Here is a 9,022-nt window from a genome sequence, read left to right as displayed (position 1 = left end):
AGCCTGGATCAACAGACAATATGGATTTTTGATAATTCATGGCTTTGCCATTATTTATTCTCTCCTGAAATACCCATTGCAAATCTCAGAGAGATAATTAGAGAATTATCATATTGCTTAACTAAGTAGTGCAAATTGTATTATATTCTCTGTATCCCAACCCAGGGCAGTATCATTAGTGTTGTTTAATTGTTACAAATATAGTCATCACATTTTAACACATTGCCTTCATTGTCAATATCTACAATCAACTATTTTTCTTCTCTTAATGTTCGTGGATAGGTTAGTTACCAGGTGATCTTACAGTTAATATATACCACAATGAGGCAAAATGTAAGAAAATGCAAAGGTCAAAAACATGTTTCTATTATGAAAAAAATGAATGATAATGACATAATTTTTTCAGCTCATCAGGTTTTTTGCTAAGTGCCTCTGTTATTGCCAGATCAGTAGTGTATAACAAAGAAGTGCTTTCTGTAGGCTGCTTCATTAGCCTGCCCTGTAGGACCTCACCTCAGACCTTTCACTAATCTGTTGGCCAGCTCAATAGCCTTGTTAGTTCTATTCACTTCTTCCTGGCAGTGGATTTTCTCAGCTGTAGCTCTCTCAAAGGCAGTGGTTAAGGCAGCCAGGATTGTGTCTAGTTCCTTCAAATAAAAACAGTAAGAAACAACTTTGGACGTTGTAAGAACACATAAAAATATTTCTGCTGTCCCATTTTATATTTCTGAAAGTTAAATTACACAGTGCAAGAAAGGTGTAAACATTAACAGTGCTCAGAATTTTGTCTAGGTCACGCTCCAAAGGTGGATTCGGGAAAACCTGGGAAAAATGTGGTTGGTCTTCTGATTTCCCCCACTTGTTCAGAACAGCCTTCAAAATGAAATTACAAACTTGATCTTACATCAGTAAAAAAGGAATGTCACCTTCTCCCAGAGGATTCTGAAATTAAGTGAAATGTAATATATTTCTTATTACAGTTGTATATACTCTATAGGAGATCAAAAACTCTGCAAAGACGGCTGTTTGCACACTAAAGAGAACAGAAAGGTTGAAAAATAATAGATAAAATACTTGAAAATACACAGGTTATTGTCCTTTGCTGACTTCCAGTTAGACTATGCTTCCCAGTGCACAAACCGCTTCTGAAAACACAGCCTGCAATCCCCAGCCACCTTAGATTTGGGAGAAAGCAGCTCAGTGTCTGGGCCATCAAAGCATTTAAGCACACAAACAGTCCCGCTGGGTCAAAGCCTCAGTTATTCCCAGAGGGAGAAGTGGAAGATAATTCAGCATGGATGAGTGAGCGTGAGGACAAGGCAAGAACAAGATGCAACTCAGCAGAGTCGCAGGCAAAGCACCCAAATGATGCTGAGTGCAGAAGACGAGATGGCTGGGCAGCTGATAAAGAGAAGATCAGAAAGGTGCTGTAAGACCCCAGCGTAGAAGAGGCGCCATTGGGCATTGGGTGCATGTGAACAGAGCAAGTGGCTGGAGCCCTTGGGGTTGACCTGGGGACGTAGCTGGGAATCTCCCTGGAGTAGTGCTGAATGACCTCCTCAAAGCACCCTATTGCTTCCTGCCTTGAGGACACCATGAGGCAGTACCTGTGTGTGTTACAGGACATAAAAAGGAACTGGGTGATGGGACAGGTAGTTATTTTACTGGGAAGGTTTGGAAAAACAGAGTAAATTACAGAACAAACATTTCTAAACGGGGCCCAGATACCCTTCAAGGAATGGCCCAGTTGGAGCTTTGCAGCACCTGCCCAGCCTACAGGGATTCAGGAGCGAGCAGAGCAGGGGCACATTACCCCCTGCATTCGTGTGCATCCTTGCAAGGTGACTGCAGGCAGCGCCTGTGTGAGAAATGTGCCCTGTCAGCAAGGCTGAGTGAGGCACACTGACCAGATCCTGGCTCTCCTTCCTGCACACGGAAGATCCAGGCACCAACTGGGAACTCACCATGCATTAAAAATGTTAGTGAGTGATAAATTACGCAGGCAAATACCTTTGGTTTATACAATGAATCATACTGGAAATACCAAAGAGAAAGGTATTATAAATAATTGAATTTTAGAGGCCTCTAAAATGATCAAAAAGAGCTTTTAAAATATGTCCAGTGGTCCTGACTTTAAAGTTCAGGTCCTTGGGACAACCAGGATTCCAGCTTTCCCCGAGATCTGTTTCCCACTGCAATGCACTCCTGCAAAGCTTGTTGCTTGATATGCATATACATTGCCTATACACAAATGATGGCTGACAAATGGGTAGCAATAGGTCTGCAAGTGAGATCAAGGACCAGCACTTAGGCACTGAACCTAAGGGGATGGAGAGAGGAAAAAGCAGAAGAGCTACCTGCTGTGCTGTGCATGGATGCTGCAGCTCCCGTGGCAGAGAGCAGAATTTGCTTGAAGCTGGTTTTAGCAGGTCATTCAGGAACCAGGAATGATTTTTTACTGCAGTTTGGCTCTACTGAGCGAGGCTGAAACACATTGTGTGCTACCCTGCCCTCAGACCATTCAATGTTTGGCAAACCTTCTTGTAAAAGAGTAAAATAAAAAGGAGGTATCTGAAGCAAAAATATAAGTGGACAACAAAGACATAAAAGATATATAGATATAGATATAGAGAGATATATATGTGGTTAAACAATGGAAGAACAATTCCAGTTCATGCAGGTCAAACCCAGGACTTGTGGAAGGTCCCAGAGGCACTGAAAGTGGTGGCATGTGGATGGACAGGAGCTACATGGGGCCGTGGAAGTTGCCAGCTCCTCCACAATTTTTTTACAATTTATCATATGAAACATTGCATGCCAGGAAAAGTATGTACCTCACTGTGGGTACCACTTCGTCCCTCTCATGTTTTCAACTTCATTTGCAATATGAGCACCCCTTCTCAGTACTCCTACTCATCCGGCAGGTAGCTGTGATGTGGAACAGATTTGGGCAAGGACAGAGAGGCAAGCTGCAGGTGAAGAGCGAAGCCGCACAGCACTGCTGCCTGTTCAAATGGAAGCCCAGAACAATCAGGCCCTTAATGTGTTACAATTAATTTGACTATACACATTTTTGACTTTCGTAAATAATGTTCGAAATGGATAAAAGAAGATACCATTTTTCCTTCTTTCCCCCGAGTTACTGATAACAAGACAAGTTCCTTCCCTTACAGTTTGTGCATATAAATGTGATTAATGTATAAAAAAAATTAAAGTGCCAAAATCTCTTTCTCTCTCTCTCTTTTTTTTAAAGCATTGCCCTTTTCAAAACAAGGGGAAATTCAGTATAGTTTCAGTGCCACAGTGATCAAACAGTGTCACATCACTATGGCAATTGCTGCCCAGGCCAGGAATACAGATCAGCTTTAATTGTGCAACGCCTTATTGCTGGTGCATGTCAATCAGAACCTATGAATTGAGAAAAATTTGCTCTGTTCATTCTGTTAAATGATGTATCCAATTAAACCTGTTAGAATTCATGATCTTCAGTCAAGGTTAAATGAAAGTAGTTACTCCTGTCAGCTAGGTGATTAAATGCTGCCTACATCAGGCACATTTATGTGCAAAATTAAAATTTTGGTATAAAGCATGAATCTTTATGCATGCCAGTTAATTATCTTGCGGTTCCTCCATTTATTAAATGCCCACTGCATTTCTTCTTAATCATCAGCTTCCTTTCAAAACTTATTTCATACTCTACATTATACCAAATTTCAATGTTTAAAATGAAATGCTTTCTCAATGAAAACTTCCTCTTTTCAAGGGTTTGGCTGTTGCTATGTTACTAAAGATGGCCATTAACAGTTTTCTGAGTCATTATGCAGAAGGTCTAGTTGTGCTGTTTTGTTCGATTCTGAGAGCGTGCGATAGGAATCCCTCGAGTTGCTGCTGTCGGGCAGATCCTCCTTCCCAGAACTATTTGAGTTCTGCTGCACATCAGCCAACTTCAGCACATGGACAAGGCTGCAGTAAAACTAACCGCGGTTGTGCTGCTTCTGCTTTCTTGCGCAGGACTGTCCGGACAACGGGGCAGCGCAGCACCGCAGGGCGTGGGTACCCGCAGCCGCCAGCCCCGCTCTCCCCACCGACCTCAGCAGCGGGGCCAGCAAACCGCGGCACTGCTGATGCCCTGTGCTGGGGGCTCAGAGGGTTGGCCCCCTTCCTCCCGCCAGCCTTCAGAGCGATGTCTGTATTCCCTCTGGTTTGGCAATGTGATCTGTCCTGTTTGCCCCAGGCAGCTACCCTATTGCAATATCATTTTTTAATTAGAAGAAAAATTATGTGTTGCATGCTTGAATTAAATTAAATTGCATATTTATATTTATAAGACACAGTATTGGCAGGATTTAAATGCTATATGAATTGAAGAACCAGAATACAGGTGTATTATAGTGATTTGCAGCTGAAACATTTGCTAGAAATACATACAGAGCAGTACCAAATGCTAATTTAATACCCTAAGACAACGCTCTGTGCTCTTACAATCGCAGTTTCACATATTCCATGTGAGCATTTATCCCCTTTCATTATGAAAAGGTATTAAGAAACTTTGTTACAAACAAGCAACATAAAAAATATGTCATACCACTTCACAACTACTAATGAATAATATCATTTAAAACAGACTGGAAAATAAACTAGTATAACACATTCTACTAAACTAGTACTATAAATATGCACAAGGTTGTTATTAAAGATAAATGCACACAGTAATTTTCTACTTGTAGGTTTTACAGGTATAATTTTGAATCATACAATATTTTTTAAAACACATCACAGGGCTGGAAACCAACAGAAAGACTGGCAGCGATTCCTTGTGATCAGTGCGTGATGTCTCCATCTACCTTTGAGGGCCCACATGAATTATATCTTGTTAGTGTGAACCTTCAAGATGGGTGATGCGATTAACTTGTTCAGGGTCACAACAAGGAGTGTCTGGTCATAAGGATTTTACACCTGTGGCATTGCCGTATGGTGGCCGCATTTGCAGAGATCCCGCAGATGCCGGCGGACGCCCCGGTGCCCTGCCAGCGCGGGCAGGTCAACTTCAGCGGCACATTTGCGAGGGGCAGCTCGTTTTCTCTTTACTATGTGTGCCTTTCACAGCGTCCAAAGTTGAGAGGCCTGTTTCGCAGCACGCGGAGGTGCGAACGCCACACACACGGCTGCGCCCAGCCTGTGAGCCCGCCTTCCCCTACGGTGCAGGGAGCAGCGGTGGCTGCTCCAGCCTTCCCTTCCCTTCCCAGCCAGCAGCAGCCTCCGCTCCAGGCCCCGGGGAAGCAGCAGCAGACAAAAGACTCTTCCTCTCCCGCTCCCCTATCAGCTGCAAATAATGGACTTTTTCCTGGCAGCTGCAGAGAAAAACACAGATATTTTTTCCCTTTTTGTTCAGCAAATATAAGCTGTAAGTTAAAGCCCAATATCTTTAGATACCTCAACAAAAGAGGAAAAAAGGGAATCTTCGCACTCACAGAGAATAATTCCTCAGGGGCTCTGGCAGGAGATGGTGACGCACCAGGGAAGGTAGTTGGAGAATAAGCCTCTTCACAGGTTTCTGAGATGTCTATTGCTGAACCGCTTCAACTCACTTGGACCATCTAGAACTTATATTTAATTCCTATTCTTCTTTCTCTACATGTTCTTACTTTCACTCCAGTCCTCCAAAACCAGATATCATAAGCTGTGAACCCCAGGCCCAATGTGCCTTAATGTTACCCCATGAATGCTACACTGGCAGAACAATTTATTTCTGCTCAAAACAATTTCCCCGTCTTAAAATTGTGATTGTTAGGTTAACATCCCATTGAGATGAGAGAAGAAAAGAGCTGCAGTTTCAGGTTGTGTCTAAAATTTTAAGGAAGGCGAGGTGCACTGATTTATCCTTGGCATACTGTTTTATATCCATAAGAGCAAAAAACTTCTATTCTTGTGGCCAAGCAGTCTTTGATGTGCAACTCTCAGCCTGTTTAAGCAGACTGCAGTGTTTGCCTTATCAGTGTCAGTTAGTTTCTGCACAATTTAATCTGCCACTAAAAAGAAGTGTCTACACACACACTCTCTGGTTTATTTGATTTCATAAGCAATTTTATCTTTGATACACATATAAAGCAATATAAAAATAAAATAAAATTGGTATGGAATTACATATTTTTAGTAGATAGATTTGCAAAGAATTTGTGGTTTAGATTATAGTAATTTTCAAGAAACTTACTTGGAAAGTAATTAAGCATATTTTTCCATTAATTCTTTTTTTTTGTTTTGTTTTGCATTGTGCTACTGGAACAAAACTAAAAACTATGGAATGGAATGAATTTTTTTTACTGAATATTATAAATGAATAGAACAAGGGTTGCTAATGTTTGTCATTTTCCTTATCTGTACACATGAATATGTTATATGCTCATTTCCATTGCAAATGGCACATCAGAATGATCATTGCAAACTGAAATATACTGTACATTTCATTTCTTCATTTCTTTGAAAATACCACTGACAAAAATAATCAATTGCTAGTATTCTTGTACTAAAGCTTTGCAACTCAATGAAAATTGAATGAATTAACAGTGTCCATCCAGAATAAAGCAGGCAACATACTCTGGAGGCTCATTATTATTCACTGCTGAAACAAAGTCAGCCTCCGGAGCCCTGAACCATGACTGGGCAATTGTGCAAGGCACTGTATAAACATGTAGTCACCATGTTTCTTGCACACCTCTCCTCCACCTTCATCACATTTAATGAAACAAAATGAAGGCAGAGAGGAGATGTGACTCCTTACCATAGCCACATGAGTGAGTAAATACTAAAGAAGGAAAGAACTATTTGAGATAAAGGACAAGGTTGTCACAAGAACAGGTGTGTATAAAATGGCTGTGAATATATTTAGAGTGACAATTAGGAGGTTTCTATCCATCTGACTAGTGAGGTTCTGGAGTAGCGTTCCTATAGGAGCCACGGGGCACAAGAAACAACCCAAGGGTTAAGGAGAAACTCACTCTGCTTGGGAAAGGGCTTAAAAGCTTTAGCTTTCTGTCTATTACTCTGTGTTTACTTGGCAAAGTATAGTGATGTCTCTCTCTTATTTGGCCCTAGAGACTTCCAAAATATATTAATTAATTTAAAAATACAGTGAGAGACAGTGCCTAGCCCAAAGTATTTTTTCATCATAGGAAACAGAACCAAAGGAAGAAAGAGCTGTAAGAGCAGGCACCAACTCTGATCTTAGAACGAAGTTTGAAGATACAGTAAAAAACCTACTCAAGATGGAAGGAGGACTGGTACTCTTCACATAACGATGAGGCTCTGTTGGCCAGAAAATAAAAATATGTAGAATAAATATGCAGGAATAAAACCATAGGATGAATATATAACAGGAAGGTAAACCACACCCTTCTGAACTGAGTGGAACCAACCTCCATGTACGCTTGGTCTTACTGCTAATGACACACTGGGTTATATCCTGAAAACCCTTACTTTATGCAAGTGGGATTATGCAAGTAATCCCACTAAATCAATGGGAACCCATGACTGTAATGACTGCTTCCTTGTCTTCATTAGGGATTGCAAGGTCAGGTCCATTTTCTCTTGCCAATATGGATGAATGCTAGAAAATCAATACCTCTATTGAGACTTCTTCTTTTGGAGTAAAAATAAACCTGGATCATTTTGAGTTCAAATGTTCATTGTTCCTGGGTGTTTTTATAAATTCCTTTTGAAAGCAAGATGGTCAAATCAAAATGGAGTGAAATGCTCAGCTTTTTGGTGTGTTTTACAGCTTGTTTTTATAACTAGCTTTGTAATACCATAAAGGTTAAAGGCAACTTCGTAGTTTCTTTGTATTTTTTTCTCTATCAGTTAAAATAGATGTAAGCTCAAGGTCACTGTTTTAGAATATTTTTACTTTAGCAATTCCCTCTATTCAAATATCTCAGGGCTGCAGGATGGGTGGGGGGAAAGAAAATGTCAGAATCTGTTGTTTCAGGAATTTTGCTATATTATGGAAAATTTGTTCGTCTTTTTGCCATAGAAAATTCAAAGGAAGGAGTTTCTTTTTCGATAAAAAGATTTCAGTGCAGTCATAGAAATAGAACTCGTTGTTGTGGAGCACTGCTTTGGTACCATGGAAAAAAAAAAATACTTAAGTCTGTTCACATTAGAGGTTATTATTGTACTTCAATCACCAAGGAGCACCTTCAACTACCATTTTGTTTAAAATCACAGAATCACAGAATCACAGAATCAATCAGGTTGGAAGAGACCTCAGGGATCATCAAGTCCAACCGTTGCCCTTACACCACCCTGTCAACTAGACCATGGCACTAAGTGCTATGTCCAGTCTTTTCTTAAACACATCCAGAGATGGTGACTCCACCACCTCCCTGGGCAGCCCATTCCAATGTCTAATAACCCTTTCTGAGAAGAAAATCTTCCTAATGTCCAACCTGAACCTCCCCTGGCGAAGCTTGAGGCTGTGTCCTCTTGTCCTATCGCTAGTTGCCCGGGAGAAGAGGCCAACTCCCACTTCACTACAACCTCCCTTCAGGTAGCTGTAGACTGCAATAAGGTCACCTCTGAGCCTCCTCTTCTCCAGGCTAAACAACCCCAGCTCCCTCAGCCGTTCCTCGTAGGTCAGACCCTCCAGACCCTTCACCAGCTTGGTCGCCCTCCTCTGGACTCGCTCCAACACCTCAACATCTTTCTTGAAGTGCGGGGCCCAGAACTGAACACAGTACTCAAGGTGCGGCCTCACCAGTGCCGAGTACAGAGGGACGATCACTTCCCTAGACTGGCTGGCTACACTATTCCTAATAGAGGCCAGGATGCCATTGGCCTTCTTGGCCACCCAGGCACACTGCTGGCTCATGTTTAGCCGGCTGTCGATCAGCACTCCCAGGTCTCTTTCCACTGGGCCGCTTTCTAACCACTCTTCCCCCAGCCTGTAGAGCTGCATGGGGTTGTTGTGGCCGAAGTGTAAGACCCGGCACTTGTTCTTGTTGAACCTCATGCCGTTGGTCTCGGCCCA

Source organism: Nyctibius grandis, chromosome 9 (genome assembly GCF_013368605.1).
Source record: "Nyctibius grandis isolate bNycGra1 chromosome 9, bNycGra1.pri, whole genome shotgun sequence".
In the NCBI taxonomy this organism is placed as follows: domain Eukaryota; kingdom Metazoa; phylum Chordata; class Aves; order Nyctibiiformes; family Nyctibiidae; genus Nyctibius; species Nyctibius grandis.
This window is presented reverse-complemented; position numbering follows the sequence as displayed.